The sequence below is a fragment of the Carcharodon carcharias genome, chromosome 1 (assembly GCF_017639515.1).
Source record: "Carcharodon carcharias isolate sCarCar2 chromosome 1, sCarCar2.pri, whole genome shotgun sequence".
NCBI classification, from domain to species: Eukaryota; Metazoa; Chordata; class Chondrichthyes; order Lamniformes; family Lamnidae; genus Carcharodon; species Carcharodon carcharias.
The window spans coordinates 151,154,776-151,175,159 of NC_054467.1; the positions used below are offsets into that span (position 1 = coordinate 151,154,776).

General features: G+C 41.7%; 1 long non-coding RNA gene and 4 other non-coding genes across 5 annotated transcripts; all 5 read left to right on the forward strand.

Moving 5' to 3' along the window:
* The first annotated feature begins 1,166 nt into the window (after nt 1–1,166).
* LOC121279755 lies at nt 1,167–15,981 on the forward strand. The gene is made up of 7 exons (XR_005943486.1): nt 1,167–1,349; nt 2,223–2,317; nt 10,309–10,376; nt 11,037–11,096; nt 12,238–12,291; nt 12,951–13,029; nt 15,440–15,981. It is a non-coding gene; the product is annotated as an uncharacterized LOC121279755 (long non-coding RNA).
* LOC121285926 lies at nt 10,032–10,150 on the forward strand. Its single transcript, XR_005944838.1, has one exon. It is a non-coding gene; the product is annotated as a small nucleolar RNA SNORA26 (small nucleolar RNA).
* Nucleotides 10,426–10,543, forward strand: LOC121285923. The gene has a single exon (XR_005944837.1). It is a non-coding gene; the product is annotated as a small nucleolar RNA SNORA26 (small nucleolar RNA).
* LOC121285932 lies at nt 11,687–11,807 on the forward strand. The gene has a single exon (XR_005944843.1). It is a non-coding gene; the product is annotated as a small nucleolar RNA SNORA26 (small nucleolar RNA).
* On the forward strand, nt 12,353–12,471 carry LOC121285936. The gene has a single exon (XR_005944844.1). It is a non-coding gene; the product is annotated as a small nucleolar RNA SNORA26 (small nucleolar RNA).
* Nucleotides 15,982–20,384: the final 4,403 nt, after the last annotated feature.

Consider the following 20,384-nt stretch of genomic DNA (forward strand, 5'->3'; position numbering starts at 1 on the left):
GGATAAAGGGGAAGCTGCAGATGTAGTATATTTGCATTTCCAAAAGGCATTCAATAAGGTGGCACCTCAAAAGTTACTGCACAATACAGTGAGGATGTTGTGGGTATATATTTGCAAGGATACGGGATTGGCTAACTAGCCAGAAACAGAGTTGGGATAAATAGATGATTTTTCAATTAGCTAACTGTAACAAGTGGTATGCTACAGGAATCAGTTTAAAATTAGGGGGCCTCCCATTTATGACAGGGATGACGAGAAATTTCATCTCCCAGAGTCTTTGGAATTCTCTCCCACAATAAGTAGTGGTTAGGCTGAGTCACTGAATATATTCAGTGCTGAGTTAGACAGATTTTTGATCTACAAGGGAGTCAACAGTTATGGGGTTGGGAGGAAAGTGGAGTTGAAGCCACAATCAGGTCAGCCATGATCTTATTGAATGTTGGAGCAGGATGGATGGGCTAAACAGCCTACCCCTACTCCTATTTCTTATGCTGTTATGTTCAGGACCAACCAAGATAATTAGTCCAGCACTCAACATTGATCAACTCAACATGTGGACAGGATAAAAGTGTTTCCCTTGGTGGAGATGTCTAGAACCAGGGGACATAGATTGAAGATAACTGACAGAAGATGTAGGGGGGACATGAGGAAGAACTTTTTACACAGAGGGTAGTCGGTGTCTGGAATTCGCTGCCCAAGTTGGTGGTAGAGGCAGAAACTCTAAACTTATTTTAAAAGTACCTGGATCTGCACCTTAAGTCCTGTAAGCTGCAGGGCTATGTACCGAGTGCAGGAAGGTGGAATTACAAAGGGCACCTGGGTGTACTCGAGCTGGCATGGACACGATGGGCCGAATGGTCTCCTTCTGTGCTGTAACTTTTCTATGGTTCTAAGATGCTTCTATGTAAAACATTGATCAACTCAACATTGAAGGCCTATCCAGAGTGCAGTGAGATCTTGTCAAAGCGAACTTAGAAGACAAACCTCCCACTTCTCTTCAGCTCTGAAGTTGTGTCTGTTTCGCTCGCCACAGATGCTGCCGGGCCTACTGAGTTTTTCCAGCATTTTCAGTTACTGCCGCAAAGACCAACTGCGGCTGTCACAGGAGGCGGGGCTTCTATGGTTCCGCCCACACAGGCTGTCATAGGAGGCGGTGTTCCGTGGCTCCGCCCTTTCCTTGTGCTGCTAGATATCGAGGGCTCCGGATGGGTTCGCTCCTGTTGCTGAGATCCGGGTCCTTGAGCGTTGATCGCGTGTTGAGGAGGTCGAGAGATCCCGGGCCGAGCGGCTACCGCGGTGTAACCCACAGCGGCTACAGGAGGAGAATGAGCAGTAAAGCGGCCCATTCGGTAAGGCGGAGGTCGAGTGCGGCCTGGGGCTTGGTTCGCCAATGCGGCCCGGCCTGGGGCTCGGCTCGCCCATGCGGCTCGGCCCGGCCTGGGGCTCGGCTCGCCCATGCGGCTCGGCCCGGCCTGGGGCTCGGCTCGCCCATGCGGCTCGGCCCGGCCTGGGGCTCGGCTCGCCCATGCGGCTCGGCCCGGCCTGGGGCTCGGCTCGCCCATGCGGCTCGGCTCGCCCATGCGGCTCGGCTCGCCCATGCGGCTCGGCTCGCCCATGCGGCTCGGCTCGCCCATGCGGCTCGGCCCGGCCTGGGGCTCGGCTCGCCCATGCGGCTCGGCCCGGCCTGGGGCTCGGCTCGCCCATGCGGCTCGGCCCGTCCTGGGGCTCGGCTCGCCCATGCGGCTCGGCTCGCCCATGCGGCTCGGCTCGCCCATGCGGCTCGGCCCGCCCATGCGGCTCGGCCCGGCCTGGGGCTCGGCTCGCCCATGCGGCTCGGCCCGGCCTGGGGCTCGGCTCGCCCATGCGGCTCGGCCCGGCCTGGGGCTCGGCTCGCCCATGCGGCTCGGCCCGCCCCGGCCTCAGTCTGTCCACTCGATGGGGAGAGGGGAATTCCTGCTGCCGGGAAAGCCGTGGGCTGTTCGGGGGGGGGGGGGGGGGGGAATTGATGTTGAATCCCCTTTTCGGGGCACGGGCTGCAGCTGAGGACCCAGGCCCCTCATTTGCTGTTTTTCTCTAGTTCCTCGTGGTGTCTCAGCAGCTACTTCGGAAGTGAATTTACTCGACTTTAGGGAAGATGAGGTCGATAAATGAAGGTGAGACTGTCATACCGACCAGGTGATTAGATTTGGTGAATTATATCAAGATGTTTTTGATGTTTCTAGTAAAGGACCGGGAAATTAGAGGAATGGAGATTGGGACTGGTGACCTGAAGGAGCTGCATATCCCTAAGTATGCATGGAATTGAATAATGATATTGGTGAGCGTTGATTTTAAAAAAAGTAATTAGATTATTGCAAAAAATCATGATGTTACTGTTTTTAATAAAGCTCGATATATGATTGAAAAAAATGACTCGACATTTAAAAAAAAAAATTGCATGCTGTTTGTCATTTGAAATGAATGAATTATAATGGAGGATATGGCAGGACTAGGTGGTTGTATGGGTTAGACACTGGCCTTTCACCATGCAACCTGAAGTGGAGAGGAGACATTTATTTCTTGTGAAATGTTTGGTTCACCTAATGAATGCGAACATAGCACAAGATTGGTTCAAAAATTATATTAATTTGTAATATCCCTAAGGCCTACAAATGATTGGGATGGTAAATGGAAAGATGCTGCACTGGTACAGCATGGATGCTGTTCTGAGACTGCCACTGAGGGACATTGTTGTCAGAGCAGAAAGAACTTCTTACTCTGCACCTAACAGTGTGATCTGGGGGTGCCTAATGTTCGCGTTAGTGTCCTGAAGTAGAGAACATATTGGCTCAAGTCCGCCACCTTGGTACCCAAATGATTGAGGTTAAACCATTGAGGGAGGAAATTTTGCTGACTAAATCACCTGGGAGATAAGAAGGCTAGAAAAATTTATTCTAAAGTAGAAAATGCCAAATGAATGCAGGAATAATCAATGGAGATTCAGTATCCATGGTGTCGCTGGTTTAGACAGGAGGCTATGGTGGGGTGAGAGGGGCTTTCCTTGAAGAGAGATTGACAGTGGTATAACACTTCACCTGTTGATGAACAAACTTGAACAACCTGACCCCTCTTATGCAACAAGTTTATCCCAGAATTTCAACACATAATCTTTCTGACACTTCAGTACAGTACAGAGAGTGGCTGCATTGTCAGAGGCATCCTGGTAAACGTTGAAAATCCTTGTATCACTATTCAAAGAATTGCAGAGAATTTGGAGAATCACCAGAAAACAGATTAATATAACTGGATTGTATAACAAGTTACTTGTATAACTAAAACAAAAATACCTGGAAAAACTCAGCAGGTCTGACAGCATCTGTGGAGAGGAATACAGTTAACGTTTTGAGTCCGTGTGACTCTTCATCAGAACTAAGAAATGAGGTGGTTGAAGGGGTGTGGGACAGGTAGAGCTGGATGGAGGGCCAGCGATAAGTGGAGGCAAAGATGAGATTGCCAAAGATGTCATAGACAAAAGGACAAGGGGGTGTTGATGGTGGTGATATTAGCTGAGGAATGTGCTAATGATGACATTAAGGGTAGAAAGCAGGACAAGCAGGTGACAGATAGCCCTAGGGGTTGGGTGGAAGGGATTGAAATAGGCTAAAAGGTAGAGATAAAACAATGGATGGAAATACGTTTTAAAAATAATGGAAATAGGTGGGAAAAGACATATAAAAGTTAAAAATTATAAATTTTTGGGAAAAGGGGGTGGGGATGGGGGAGAGATCTGAAGTTGTTGAAGTCAATGTTAAGTCCGGAAGGCTGTAAAGTGCCTATTTGGAATATGAGGTGCTGTTCCTCCAGGATGCGTTGAGCTTCACTGGAACATTGCAGCAGACCAAGGAAGGACATGGCATGAGAGCAGGGTGGTGTGTTGAAATGGCAAGCGACAGCGAGGTCTGGGTCATGCTTGTGGACAGACCGAAGGAGTTCCGCAAAGTGGTCATCCAGTCTGCGTTTGGTCTCTCCAATGTAGAGGAGACCGCATTGGGAGCAGCGAATGCAGTAGACTAAATTGAGGGAAATGCTGCTTCACTTGAAAGGAGTGTTTGGGCCCTTGGACGGTGAGGCCTTGGAAGATGTTGCACCTTCTGCGGTTGCATGGGAAGGTGCTGTGGGAGGAGGTTGAGGTGTAAGGGGGTGATGGAGGAGACCAGGGTGCCCTAGATGGAACGATCTCTGCAGATCTTTCTTGTATAACTACTTGGCTGTGTTTATTTGTGCTGCAACTCTAGTTGGTTGGTGGTGGTGGGGGAAATGTCCTGCACGAGCAGTTGCAGTGTCAGCTGCTTGCATTAAATTGAGACAGCCTTTCGTTAAAGCTGTGTTTAAAAATCCCAGAGGGAAACAATAGTCATAACCTATATTTTTAAGTGGTATGTTTGAGATGCAGCTCTAAATTCAGGAATCAAACCACCAGTTCTTAAGAGGTTTTATATTAAACTAAATTTTATTAGTTTACATAAGTTAAATATATACATGGCTACAAATTACTACTATCATGACTTTTAACAAATTTCCAAACTAATCTCCATTAAGGCAATAGCAGGCAAAGCATTTTCACCGTACAAATTAAAAATGAGGTTCCTTTCACTTGGTTCTGGTGGAGACAATTGTAGGCTTACAGCTACTTTGATCTTATGTTGCCTCTGCCTTGCACGTACAAAATTGCTATCCTTTTACCTAGTACATCTCAATGAATGCAAATTCTCATTGTGTCACCTGTCCTTTGAACTCCTCTTTTAATAATAAAACCCCTTCCATAGTACCAACTTTATTAGTAATATAAGCATATCGCTCGGTCCCTGCTAGCTAGGTGCCAGATTTCACCCAACTTCTTGAATGCCCTCACTCTACCTCTTCTATGTCTCAAAACTCGTACACATCAAAGCACCCAGACTAGCTGGCTTTAATCCAATTAAGATACACCCACAGACAAAACCTCTATTTTAAAAGAAAAATATTTTCCAATAATAATGTATACATTAATAGCTTCATGACATAAATGAACAAGTTGGCTTGACACAGACTAACAAAGTTTGGATTACCCAGTTTTAGGCCTGTGCAGTCCTTAACCAATTGCAAGTTCTTATATCTGTTTATCTATCACTTAACTGCTCCGTCTGTAAAATGCGCTTCTGACAACCCAGTAAATGATATGTAAACAGGATATTTCAGTAAATGAGATTCCCAACTTCCAATGATCTTAGACTGGAGAATTGATTTAATATTTAGTGTGAGGGTGCATTTTTGTTTAAAAATCAATAAAAACAATGTTTTGAAAATTTTTAAGAAAAATGTCATTACCCAATGTGGGACTCAAAACCCTGGATTAAAATCCCATTATCTACCATTTGAGCTACCCAAGCTATCTAGATGCTCCTTGCACAAAGCCTTAATCCTCTGGGCCTAGCTCCGAGTGACCCATGAGGAGGCAGCATTCACATAATATCTCATGAAGATTGAGATCCCATCACTGGGAACTGGAATGAATAATCAGGCTTCAAAGTGTGGGATTTTATAATTGCTGTTTTTCTTTTGTCTCTTTGCCACAGTGAAATTGATGCTGATCATATTTCAGACTCTTCCTGATGCATTCCCAGTAAGCAAGAGTTGGGCATGCGCTAGTGGCTGCAAGGCAGGCTAAATGCCCATGTGCAACAGTTTCTGAGGCCACCTTGATCGGCAGCAGGAGTTACTGTTACTTTTGCAAAGTTACATTTTAAATGTAGTTCTGAAAATCTGGGTCATGTGACTCTTTCAATGACTCATTTGATGAATTATGTTGCCTGACGTACTTAGATTTGAAACCTAGTAAATCACAACTAGTGCAGTGGGTTATAACGCCAGTATGGTTCAAAGTAAAAGGGAAATGATTCTTGTTTTTATTAGCCTAGCGACCAATTTATGCTAAAGTAAAAGCAACATACTGCGGATGCTGGAAATCTGAAATAAAAAAGAAGTATTATATAAAAACACCTGGCAGGGTGTGCTAAGACCTGGATGTATTGCCCTCTGGTGTAGAATGAGGAATAAAGGAACCTTCTTGTTTTTTACACAGGAAGCTGGGGTTCAGAAGCAGATAGCTGTGTGTGTGCATTAATTGTTAAGAAGTGCCAAAACACTTCAAATGGTGATGACGGTGGGTTCATCGTTATTAGGGTTTTTAGAGGCTTTTGGTCTGGTTACTATGGACTTTATAGTTTGTCGAGCGAATGGAACAGTTGTTCATTGCAAATCAGATTGAAGAGGAAAAGCAGGCCTCAGTATTTCTTAACCATCGGAGTGAAAAATTTACTGAGAAACCTCATTGCTCCTGACAAACCAACAGATAAAAGCTTTAAAGAGCTTGTGGGCATTTTAAAAAAGCGCTTCGACTCCAGACCAGCAATTATTGCCGAGAGATTTAAATTTCACCAACGAGAACAGCAGGTTAGTGAGTCAGTTTCCCAGTTCTTGGCTGAGCTGAGAAAATTAGCAGAACATGACTTTAAAGGTTACCTGGAAGAAGTATTACATGATCGCTTGGTTTGTGGGTTAAGAAATTAAAGAATTCTGCGTAGATTATTAGTGGAGCAAGAGTTGACACTGAAAAAAGCGCTCGAGATTGTGCAAAGCATAAACATGGCAGAGAAACAGGCTGGAGATTTGATGGCGCATTCCAGTAATGTGGAAGTTAAAGTAGTAAAGTCGGTATACTCACTTTAAACATACTGCTGTAATGGAATAGGGCACAATGCAGAAGCGTGGATTGTCACTACTGTGGGTGCATACAGTGTGCATGTAGATCAAAGGCACAGTGACATTGCAGAAGCGCAATTATATTGCATTCAGTTTGATCTGGAACTAGATGAAGGACTAAAAGCAGGCATTGCCTTAAATGGTTGAAATTGAGGTTGACACTGGAGCACCTATTTCTTCAGAGAAGAAATAGTGGAAAATGGGGAAGAAATGCCCATGGGAGAAAACGGTCCCCCAGCTTAGCATCTACACTGGTGAGCACGTGAATGTACTTGGGGAAAAATGTCCGTTTGAGTTAAATATGGCGATCAAGTAGCAAGGTTGCCACTTTGAAAAGGGATTGTCCATCAATTATGGGCAGTAACTGGCTAGAAGAAATTCGGCTGGACTGGGATAAAATAAAGTGCATGCAGCCCCATGTTGCAGTCCTTGTTGGACAAGCATACTGATGTCTTTAACAAAGGTCTTGGAGTTATTAAAGACATTTAAGGCAAACTTGCTGTGAAGGCCGAAGGTTCTTCAAATCACGTTCAGTTCCCTATTCAATGTGCCAGAAAATTGAGCAGGAACTAGAACGACCTTGATAACTTTCAGATAATTGAGAAAGCTGATTATGCAGAGTGGGCAGCTCCAGTAGTCCCAGAAAATTGAGGACCTGTTCATTGCTCTGAATGGAGGTGAATCTTTCACAAAGCTTGATCTATCATGGTCATTTTTGCAGATGCTGTTGAGTGAATCACACAGGATCACGGTGCAGAAGAGGCCCTTCGGCCCATCGAGTCTGCACCGACACATGAGAAACACCTGACCTACCTACCTAATCCCATTTACCAGCACTTAGCCCATAGCCTTGAACGTTATGACGTGCCAGGTGCTCATCCAGGTACTTTTTAAAGGATGTGAGGCAACCTGCCTCCCAGGAAGATTCCATGAAATATACAACCATCACACACACAAGTAATACAAATGACAAAGAGATAAAAGGGTCATGAGGACTCGAAACGTCAACTCTTCTCCGCTGATGCCAGACCTGCTGAGTTTTTCCAGGTAATTCTGTTTTTGTTTTGTAATACAAATGACAACCGTTAGAAATTGTGTCATCACCAGCTTTATTCCAGGCCATGGACAAAATACTGCAGGGCCTCCCTAGTGTAATTTGCTTATAAGACGACATGCTTATCACTGGGGGAGAAACCTCCCAACTCATTTAGAGAACCTAGGCAGGGCCCTGCTGTAAGAAATCCAAATGCTCATTCTCTCAGTGGAATACCTGAGATGTGGTCGATGAAACTGACCTCTCAACCTCACCCAGAAAGCTGGAGGCAGTGGTGAATGCACCGCAGCCCAAAAATGTTAAGGAGCATCGTTTGTTTCTGTCACTTCTGAATTTCTACGACAAGTTCATTTCCACTTTGGTTACCAAGGTAGCACCACTGAATAATCTGCTGAAGAAGAATGCAAAATGAGATTGGTCACAAGCCTGTTAGGAAAGTTTAAAGGAATTCAAGCAAGAGCTCATTTTTGCTAAAATCCTGGCACATTTCAATGAAAAGTTGCCTGTCACAAAAACAAGGATACCTGGAAAAACTCAGCAGGTCTGGCAGCATCTTTGGAGATTAACATTTCGAATCCGAATGACCCTTCATCAGAACTAAGTAAAAATAGAATAGAGGTGAAATATAAGCTGGTTTAAGGGGGGTGGGACAAGTGGAGCTGGATAAAGGGCCAGTGATAGGTGGAGATAACCAAAAGATGTCACAGACAAAAGGACAAAGGTGTTGAAGGTGGTGATGTTATCTAAGGAATGTGCTAATTAAGGTAGGAAGCAAAGTACAGAGTCCTGGTGGTGGGGTGAAGGAATCAAAAAAAGACCAAGAGGTAGAGATAAAACAATGGATGGAAATACACTTAAAATAATGAAAGTAGGTGGGAAAAGAAAAATCTATATAAATTATTGGAAAAGGGGGTGGGGATGGAGGAGAGAGTTCATGATCTAAAATTGTTGAACTCAATATTCAGTCTGGAAGGCTGTAAAGTGCCTAGTCGGAAGATGTGGTGCTGTTCCTCCAGTTTGTGTTGAGTTTCACTGGAACAATGCAGCAAGTCAAGGGCGGACATGTGGGCACGAGAGTCACAGTGGAAGGTTTCTGGGAAACATCTGCTCCAGTTGGAGAAACCTGACTTGATTCAACTGACAAACCTGTAGCTGCAACTGTTGGACCCTGAACAGAAACAAGTGGATCAGCAGAACCTTCCATGTATATGCAAACAAACTGAGATGCCTAAGCTAACATTCCTCTCTAGATCAAAGTGAATCTGCAAACCACCTGACTGATTTGTTCCTGGCTAAGGGGTGAGGAGATGTGAGGTTTGTGTTTAATATTTATGCTTGTTTGTAAAAGGACATTTTAATTAAAAAGTGTTTTATATAAAAAAACCTGACAGGGTATGCTAAGCCCTGGATGTATTGCCATCTGGTGTAGAATAAGGAATGAAGGAACCTGTTTTTTTACACAGGAAGCTGGGGTTCAGAAACAGATAGCTGTGTGTATTCTTAATTGTTTAGTGACAAAAGTACTTCAGAATCAGAGTTAATTGTTTCAGGTCCTTGTGACACTTCTTCAGGACCCAGTTTATACTTCTGGTTCATGTGGTTTAAAGTGATAAAGTTTTGTTTATATACAGGAAATATATAGGGTCTATAATAAAAGCTAAATACTGGGATGCTGGAAATCTGAAACAAAAACAAAAATGTTGGAAAAACTCGGCAGGTCTGACAGCATCTGTGAAGAGAGAAACAGTCCGGATTTCAAGTCCGGGTGACTCTCTTTCAGAGCTAAGGAGAAGTAAAAATGTGATGAAATTTAAAGGCCAGTGATAGGTGGAGGCAAAAGAGAGATTGACAGTGACGTCAGGAACAAAAGAACAAAAGGGTGTTAATAGTAGTGGTACTGGCTAAAGGAGGTGCCAGTGGGTGCAATAAAGTAAGGCCACATTCTGCTTTCTTAATGCCACCATCATTTAGTCAGTACCACTACTGTTAACACCCCTTTGTCCTTTTGTTCATGTCACCTTTGTCAATCTCTCCTGTGCTTCCACCTATCACTGGCCTTCTATCCAGCTTTGCTCCATCCCCCTTAAACAGTATATAGGGTCTATTGGATTGATGAATATTAATAAATATACAATATTTACAATAATAAATCTGAGTGCACGATCAGATAGGAATGTCCATGTGCCCCTCTTCAGCTTTGCCCATCCAAGATGGACAGTGTCTTAGGTGGCCAATACAGAAGGGTAGATAATTTTCTCTCTCAAACCCAAGGCAAAGAAATAGTCAATGTTTTGGATCCTGTCGAGTGGAACATATTTCTTTCTAGCTGTCCTTGATTCATTACTGCAAGCTGGCTTTTGAATCAAATTCAAATGCAAGATTTCCAGATTAATTAGTTTTGTTGACTTGATTTATGAAGACCTAAATTTGGTTGTATGCTAGTATATCAGTAACTTTATTTTCTCCATTTGCAGATGGATGGAGTGAACAGAACCAGAAACAATGGGCATAAGAAAAATGCATCTGATAAAATTGCCTTGAGGTATGGGGGCAGAACCATCTGGATTTTTATTTTGCCTCCCCCTCCATCATTGCCCATCTAAGACAGGCAGTGTCATAGGTGGCTAACACAGAAGGGTAGATGATTCCTCTCTCAAACCCAAAGCAAATAGACTGTCAGTGCTTTGGATCCTGTCGAGAGGTACAGCTATATTCTGTATCGACTGTAATTATCTTGAAAAGAATCATTGTTCAAATCTGTGTAAAGTTCACTGTAGCAAACTGAGATTGTGTATTTTGGGTGGCTGCCATCAGACTTTGCAAAGCACTCTGTCTCCCGTATGGGTTTAACCTTGTTTGCATGTGGTCTTTAGGCAGTTTTATGGTATGGTGTCCATGGTACTATTGCAGGCCAGTTTGAACTTGCTTCTGAGAAGAGAACTTGCATAAAGCAGGTGTGTGCAGTGAGGTATATCCTGACATGCTCTGTGCAGAGCTCAGCCAAATTTAAATGCAATAGAATTTTGCAAGTACATGTGCTGAGTGCTAAATATGATTTAAAAAGCTGTGGTAGATAGCTGATAAGTAGCATGTGAAATAGTTGGAATTTGAGGCATGCAAAATCTAGAAGAATTTTTGCAATGAAATATGTGTTAACCATCCATATCCTTTGTTTCTAACCTAATTTGTTTTGTTCACACAGGCTGTATATACATTTGAAAGGAGTGGTGAATAACTAACGTGATAAATATTGTATAGTGAGGTATGAATAATTTTGCCTTTTAGAAATGACGTTTAACATTAATCCTGGTGCTGGCTGCCTCATGGCAAACCAATGTTGTAGCAGGCTCCACAAGCAAGTATTTGGGGTCTCTTTTTCCATATGCAAATAGGCAAATACCTTCATGCACAGGTAAAGAATGCCTCAACAACCAATTTACAACAATCAATTAAGCTTGTAATGTGGCTCATTTACACTCGCCAGAAAAGACATTCGTTCATATGCAGGTACCCATTCTTTGCAAATCAAAGGAATATGTTCAAGCCTTGTGTCCTTGAGTTACCATGGAACTTAGAGCATCTATAGTTCTGCTTTCTCCATGACCAAGCCTCGGCCAATCAGAGCCAACTTGCCAAACAATCAGCACCCTTTTCCTTTCGAGTATATATTGTTGTGACCATTTGAAATTTGGCATTCTTGTGTTTGTCCTGAAGAGTGCAAGATGAAATGATTTGGCAACATGTCTCATTTCAGCAATACTGAACTAAATATTCCTGGAGAAATGGGGTATGGGGACGAAGGAAAATTCAAATATGTATCAAAAACCTTTATTGCTATACCCCTTACCAGCTTTGCACATCTAAGACAGATGGTGTCTTAAATGGCCAAGATAAAGGGGGATATAAAATTTTCTCTCTCAAACCCAAAGCAAAAGGATTATCAATGCTTTGGATCCTGTCGGGAGGAACAGCTATGTTATTCATTATATAGCTAAGGGAAAAAATAGATAACTTCAAACCTAATTTGGAGTTCACCATAACAGACTGAAATCTTTGGATGACTAACATCAGATTTTGCTAAGCAGTTAGTGTTCTGTGGGCTTTTCGTCATAGTTCGTACTTGATCTGCTTTGATATCCTGTCATTGAACAGCTGCTGGCACCTGTGAACACTGGCCATCTGTTAAGGGTATTGAAAGGAGCCTGAATCCCTTGGATTTGTACCCAGCAATAAAGTATGAGGTCCCATCAAAGGTTTCGATCCTGTTCAAAGAAAGGGTGTCATCTGGTTATTCTTTGAACTAGATACATTATTACAGTCCAAGATTTTAAAAATTATCATGGATGAATTTTAAAGTGTAAAATCTCTATACTGATTGTAACTATTTTGTTTTTCGCAAATAGATAAACCAAACCAGAAAAAAGATGCTTAAGAATACACTTGGGAGTAACATTGAGGTATGTGAAGAAATCAAACACTTGAATATGTGGAAGCATCATTCTGTACCCCTTAATAGCTTTGCCCATCTAAGACAGGCAGTGTCTCAAATGGCCAACATAAAGGGGGAGATAAAACACTCTCTCAAACCCAAAGCAAGTGGATTATCAATGCTTTGGATCCTGTCGGGAGGAACAAACATTATTTTTGTCATTGTTCATACTGACTGCATTTTGCAGATAAAATGTTTACCTGGTAGCATTACCAGTTAAAGTAAGACATGCATTTGCATAATAGCTTATTGGTTTTCCCAAACTCATTGTAAGTGATGAGTTAATTTGTGTTTTTAATGGATTTTCTTTCAAGGTTGGATCTTGTCCAGGATAGTGAATAGCTGAACCATTGCAAAAGGAAAAGGTCCAAGAATCGACCTTTGTTCTGTGATGATTTAGCTGTCCTTAGCTGGTGTGCTGGTTATGGCACTAGTTATCTTTACAGATTATGGTCGGGGCGGGGTGGGGGTGGAAATTGATTGTGTTTGCTGCTTCTGATTGTTTCCTGGCTATGCTGTTTGACAGATGGATATTGGGTAAGGATAGAATAGAAGAAGATTGGTGACAGGAGAAGAAGAAATGAGTTTTTATATAAGTAACTTATTACATCAATTTATTTTTCATAGGCAAGAAATTAACTGAATTAAACAAGGCAATGTTTATGAAGTAGTACACCTGGAGAAATGTTGACGGGCATGCAAGATGGTGGGTATCAAACATTTGAAGACATTGCACATTTCATTCACCTTTGACCATCTTAAGACACACTGAAGTTAAATTATCAAAACACAGGAGAAAATAGCGACCCAAGATTTATGGTCAGCAATGAAAAGAGTGCCACTTTCCTCATGGTGCCATGAAAGCATTACAAGGGAGTAACAGTTAGAATATTTAATTCAATGTAAAATTATGTACAAAAGGTGAAATGGAGGGAAGCAGAAAAATGAGATTTAGAAAGAGAGTAATGAAAAAAATAATTATTTTAAATGGCAACCTGAAGGAATCTCCACATTTTTGAATGTAAATTTTCAGTACAACAGAGGTTGTTTGACAATAATTAAGATTTTTCCCTTAAGAAATGAGTAGGCCATACAGCCTCTTGAGTCTGTGGCAGCTGTCTGATTTGCTCAATAATGATGAGCACTGATAGTGTCACCATTATTGTTCCATCAAAGTCAAGGCCATTCTTCTCAAACACAAAGCAAATTGACTTTTACAGCCGTTAACATGGTTGATGATACCATTCTGCTCCAACGCTTCTCTACAGTTATCCAGCTTTGTGGGACTGCATTCACCAGGTTCAAGTGTAGTCAAATATTGCAACCTGCAGTGTTTTCTCTGCCTGCTTCATGGCATTACCACTGGTGTTCTCTAAGGAATCTAGTCTTGACCCCCCCTCCTGTTTCTTATCAACATGCTGTCTCTTGGTAACATTATCTGAAAACCTAGCATCATTTTCCATGTATGCTGACAGCACCCAGCTTTTCCTTACCTCCACCTCTCAATCCTCCTTGTGTCTCTAGTTATCACACTGCTTGTATGAGATCCTATACTGGATGTGCAGCAACTTCCCTCAATGATTTTTGAGAAGATTAAAGTCATTGTCTTCTGCCACAACTGCAAACTTCATTCCCTTGTCACTGACTCCTCCTCCCTCCATAAGTTATATCAGACTGTTCACAACCTTGGTGTATTACATTTGATCGTGAGATGAGCCTGCAGCCACGTATCCAGGGCATCATTTAAGACCACCTATTTCCACCTCCATGGGCCATATCTGCCCCTGCCTCAACTCATCTGAAACCCTTATCTATGCATTTACTACCTCTAGACTCAACTATTGCAACACTCCCCTGGCTGCCCTCCCATGTTTGCCCTCATAAACAAGGTCATCCAAAGCTTTGCTGCCCTGACTGTCACCAAGTCCCATTCACCCATTACCCCTCTGCTGACTGACCTACATTGGATCCTGCTTAAACAAAGCTGTAATTTTTTAAATACTCATCCTTCTCTTCAAATCCCTCTTGTTCTTTTGTATCTCTAATCTCCAACCCTGAAATTCCTGAGTTTTTCCATTCCAACCTCTTGAGCATCCCCAATTGTACTTGCTGCACTTTTGGCAGCTGCAACTTCAGCGGATACGTGGCCAAGACTGAAAACCCTGGAATTTCCTCCCTAAACATCCCCACTTCTCTTCCTTCTTTAAGACGCTCCTTAAACTCCTACCTTTGTCGAAGCTTTTATTCATTTGCTCTAATATCCTCTTGTGAACAGTGTAAAATATTGTTTTATAGCACTCCAAGAAGACTCGGATGGGATGGTTTACTATGTTTAGGTGCTACATAAATACAAATTGATGTCTTGGATCCAAAAGGGAGGAATTTTTTTTTTTTCGATTTCCCCTAAGGGATTTTTCACATCTTGCAAAGTAACAAAAACTGAAGATGATGACTTGCATATTTGTGTAGCATCTTTATGTGGTCTCAAAAATATCAGTGTTTTACAGTGAGTCACCTTTGAAGTGCAGTGACTCACCTTAAATTTATGACCATCTTATTCCTAATTTTCGTTACCAACGTTGGAAGTTTAAGACAGCTCGGTTCTTAGTGATACACAGTGGGTTCTCCAATTCAAAGGAAAAAATATTGGTATTTTGTATTTCATTAGGAAATGCACCCCTTTCACCCTGCTGAGTTTGTGGAAAGTACAGTAATTTGAATAAAAAGTAGCACCACCTGTGTACTTTAAAATACTGCATATTTTAGTCTTAAAAGTAATTTTGCTTTTGCCAGAATAGTACTGAATTTTGAAATTGCTGTCAATGTTTCTGTTCAGGGATGGATTTATTTTTTAAAAGAAATGGAAATTCGGCCAAATTAATTGAATAAATGGAATATTTCCTATTTGTTTGTGCACCAGGTACTGTGACAGCACCCTGTTCGTGCCATCACAATGGTTGGTTATGGACAACAATCATTAGAAATAGCTACAGAATTCATTTTTAAATCACTAGTGAGAGCTAGGATGCAACTAATCCCTTTTCATTTGTTGTGCCAAAATAACTTGTGTGTATTTGTGGGGAGAGTATATGTTCTTGATTCTTTTTTTTTTGCAGGAATAGACAAAAAACAAAGATTTGAAACTTTGCACACTTGAACATGTACTTGCTGGAATTTGTTTACCATTATCCTAGTTATTGACTTCATCCATGTAATGTTTTGTGGTTATTGTAATTTTATCATTTGCTGCAATAAAAGGATAATAAATGCAAATTTGTTAACTTTTCTAAAAGCTTCATTAATTTGCTTATAAAAAAAACTAACATGGGATATACCCAAAGTAAAGGTATACTTCAGAAACTATTGAGTTTCTCTCCTTCATTATCGTAAAATACCTTGTTGCTGAATTTCTCGTTCTGTGTGAAATAATATGGGGAATGTGACAAAAGCAGAGAAATTATTTTTAACTTAGTCACCGCAGTTCGGTCATCATCTACATTTGTTCCTTGAAAATATTTTAATTAACATAAACCCCACACTATTGCAGGATGCTGATGTGTTTTGTTTGAAAGGATAGTGTTGTGAATCCTCAAGAAAGCTATACAAAATTGAGGTTGAAGATGTGAAATAAAATAAACATTCAAAATATTAAATAAAATATGCATTTTTTATTGGCATGTATTGTCTCTAGGCTGTGTATGAAATTTTTTGCTCCACATCTTTATGATGCACAGTTTATTGTAGATGTTCATTACAATGAAGTACTCATTGGAATCTGGATCGTTAACTGAAGTGAATGAGGGACATGTTCAGTTACTGGAAGCAAATGGGTTGGAGCCAAAGCAATCAAAAGTACCGGAAGCAACTGATAGGGTCACACCTCCCAGATGTGGAACTTGAAAATGTTTCTTGTGTAGATCCAGCTCAAAGTATTTGGGTGAATGAACTGCCAGATGAGTCACTTGAAGAATAAATACAATGTGTAAAAATAAATAAAGTGGAGGCAATGTAGACAAAACCTTAAATCTTTCAGCCACTGGATTGCAATGCAATTCAAGAGCAAATTGCTGATAGAAAGGAATAATAAGGATTTTGCCTGTCACGTTTGGCATGAAATTTGATATCCTTTGTGGTGGACAGCTTTGTAGTGACTTAGAAAACATAGCTGGCCAAAATGATTGAGGAGACTTCTGGCTGTCTGTTATCAAGCACTTTACAGGGAACGGTGAGTTAAGCCTGATTAAAGTCATGTGAGCTTGGGTTGTAATTTAAGTCAGAGAACATGGACACCAACAGTAATGTGTATGTCGTTCTGCTGGCTTAAATATTCTATGTTTTGTTCATCATCACTGGATATGTTGACCCTGATTTGTAGTAAATGGTAAAGCAAAGACACTTGCTACTGACCTCAAAGGAGTTTGAATTCCCCTCAGGCAAGTCAAGAGATTGTTTTAGCATATGGTAGTAATGATGGCAGCAATCAGATAAAGAACCAATCTTCCTGTACAGCAAACTAGAAAAAAGCACAAATTAGCTGTCATTTTTAAATTTTCAGGTAGTGAAATTAATGCTTATGATTGGATTAAGATGAAAGCTAAAATGTTTTAAAATGTAGAATTTATCATTATGGAGACGTTTGACAATCTGCAAATATAATTAGGTTTTCAGGACCTTAAGGGTGCTGAGCAGTAATTCTGAAGTTAGTAAGCCATTTAAAAATCCAGTTACACCTCATTTAACAAGACTAATAACATAGAAGTGAAGTTATTGCAATACACAGGAACTTTGTGAAGGAGCATAAATCATTGACAGAAATTTCAGGGTTTTTGCATTATTCTGTGCATGTGTGGGTTGTCAAATTTCAGTTTCACTGGGAAAGCGGTGGTGAAAACCAAGTTTTCCTGTCAGGCAGCTAACATGGTTGGCCCTGCAAGAATGACATGAGCTGCATGGCCATGTTTTTAAGGTGGTCAATGTGGGTTCTGCATTTGGTTGAGCTGCTGTGTACTCTGCATTGCTTTAGATAATATATGGAAGAAAACTCAGATCGCTGCATAGAGAAGTTTATAACTGCAGTCTGTTCTATGGGGAATTTCACAGCAACAGTACTGTTTGTACAACTTTTTCTCTTCACTATATTAAACATCACAAGTTCCCCTTTGAGAATTACTCAACATGGCAGACGGCTGACAAAGTCCTCTTATGACATGCAGGTATGGTGGTTTTGTGGTTACAGTTCACAATTTACAACCTAGAAGTCATGAGTTAAGGTCCTACTGTACCAGGATGTAAAGTTGAATTCCATATGGTAATTCGTTGGATTGTTGTAAAAGCAATAAATTTTAAGCAGTTCACTAACCATCCTGTGAGAGTAACATGATTTCAGTGAATGGGATGGACAATACTGCACTGCCCATGCTCCCCAAAAGGAACAGATTTCAAACAATGTCACATTGCTAAGGAACTCCAGAAGACAATTTAGATCACGTCCCAGGCAAATTTATGGGTGCTCCACCAAAGAAGTCCAGAATTAGTAAAATTCATTCTTGCCTGTAACAGCTGCTGGTGTATCCACCTTGGGGAGGAGCAGTAACTATTCATTTGATCCAAGAATGGGCAATGCTGCCAGGGATTTTGCAGTTTCAAAAATTTGCGAAATGGAATTTATTTTAGATCAATGTTTTGAACAAAAGATTTGAAAGCTATTGATTGAATTTATAGCCTCTGAATGTAATTGAATTGATAAGATTGATCAGTGAGCTCTAAGTAACCCTTGACAACCATAGATACTAGAAAAGAGCATCGTCAATATTTTCAAGTTTTCCACAAAGTAAAAAAAAAAACAAGCTGGTTTCTTTGAACATTTGTCAATGGCTGTGAACTGAAAAATATCAATGTTATACTAGCAAAGATAAGATTGACATTCTTTGGATTGAAATGTAGAGATTTGCAGAAGCTAAGATGCTACTTGGAACTGGTAAAGTCATTATGGCATAGAAAAAGCCCTTTTGGCCCACTGAGTCCATGCTGGCTCTGTAGACCAATTTTAATCAGAGCTGTAGCCCTGCAAGAAAAACAGAAAATGCTGGAAAAACTCAGCCAGCCCTGAAGAAGGGTCATACGGACTCTAAACATCAGCTCTGTTTTTCTCTCCACAGATGCTGTCGGACCTGAGTTTTCCAGCATTTTGTTTTTCTTTCAGATTCCCAGGTATATTGGAAGGATTTACAGACTGTTAACCTGTTTGGTCACATTATGAATGCATGTTCTGTGGCCATCGAGCCCCAGATTCGGATTTGGTAAAGTTTTTGGCCCAGAGATAGGGCCACTACTACTGCACTATAAGACCTCTCCTAGTTCTTGTGCCATCAGTTAATGAAAACAGTTTTCCTTTCTCTACTTACTTAAACCTGTCATAATTTTGTACAACTCTTATCAAATCTCCCCTTAATTTCATTTGTTCCAAGGAGAACAACCTGAGCTTCTCCAATCTAACCCTGCAGCTAAAATTCCTCATCTGTGGAACCATTCTGGTAAATCTCTGCAGCCTCTCGAGCACCCTGACATCCTTCCTAAAGTGTAACCAGAACTGGATGAAATGCTCGAGTTGTGACCTGACCAGAGATTTATAAAGATTCAGCATAACGTCCCAGTTTTGGCACTCAATACCTCAAAACCCAAAATCCCATATGCTTTGCTAACTACACTCTCACTGTGGCCTGTGACTTTCAAAGACTTATGCATATGAAACCCAAGTCACTTGGATATTGCCAGTTGGTCTACATTCCTTTTCCCTATTTCTTCTACCAAAATACATCACTTCATACTTCTCTATTAAATTCCACCTGCCATTTGTCTGCCCATTCTGTTAGCCTGTCATTTAAAAATTTTTTTCAAAATTCATTCACGGGATGTGAGGGCTTGGCTGGCTAGGCCAGGATTTATTGCCCATCCTTAGTTGCCCTTGGGAAGGTGGTGGTGAGCTGCCTTCTTGAACCATTGCAGTCCGTGTGGTGTTGGTACACCCACAATGCTATTAGGAAGGGAGTTCCAGGATTTTGACCCAGCGACAGTGAAGGAATGGTGATATATTTCCAAGTCAGGATGTTGAGTGACTTGGATGGGAACTTCCATGTGGTGGTGTTCCCATCTATCTGCTGCCCTTGTCCTTCTAAATGGTAGTGGTCGTGCATTTGTAAGGTGCTGTCTAAGGAGCCTTGGTGAATACCTGCAGTGCATCTTATAGATGGTACACACTGCTGTTACTGTGCGTCAGTGGTGGAGGGAACGAATGAATGAATGTGGATGTGCCAATCAAGTGGACTGCTTTGTCCTGGACAGTGTCCAGCTTCTTCAGTGTTATTGGAGCTGCACTCATCCAGGCAAGTGGGGAGTATTTCATCACATTCCTGACTTGTGGTTTGTGGACAGATAGTGGACAGGCTTTGAGGAGTCAGGAGATGAGTTACTCATCACAGGATTCCAACCCTCTGACCAGCTCTTGTAGCCACAGTATTTATATAGCTAGTCCAGTTCAGTTTCTGGTCAATGGTAACCCCCAGGATGTTGATAGTAGGTGATTCAGTGATGATAATGCCATTGAACATCAAGGGGTGATGGTTGGATTCTCTCTTGTTGGAGGTGGTCATTGCCTGACACTTGTATGGTGCGAATGTTACTTGCCACTTGTCAGCCCAAGCCTGGATATTGTCCAAGTCTTGCTGCATTTGGGCATGGACTGCTTCAGTATCTGAGGAGTCGCAAATGGTGCTGAACATTGTGCAATCATCAGCAAACACCCCCACTTCTGACCTTATGATGGAAGGAAGGTCATTGATGAAGTAGCTGAAGATGGTTGGGCTTAGGACACTCCCTTGAGGAACTCCTGCAGTGATGTCCTGGAGCTGAGCTGAGCTGACTGACCTCTAACAACCACAACCATCTTCCTTTGTGCTAGGCATGACTCCAGCCAGCGGAGAGTTTTCCCCCTGATTCCCATTGACTCCAGTTTCGCTAGGGCTCCTTGATGTCACACTTGGTCAAATGCTGTCTTGATGTGAA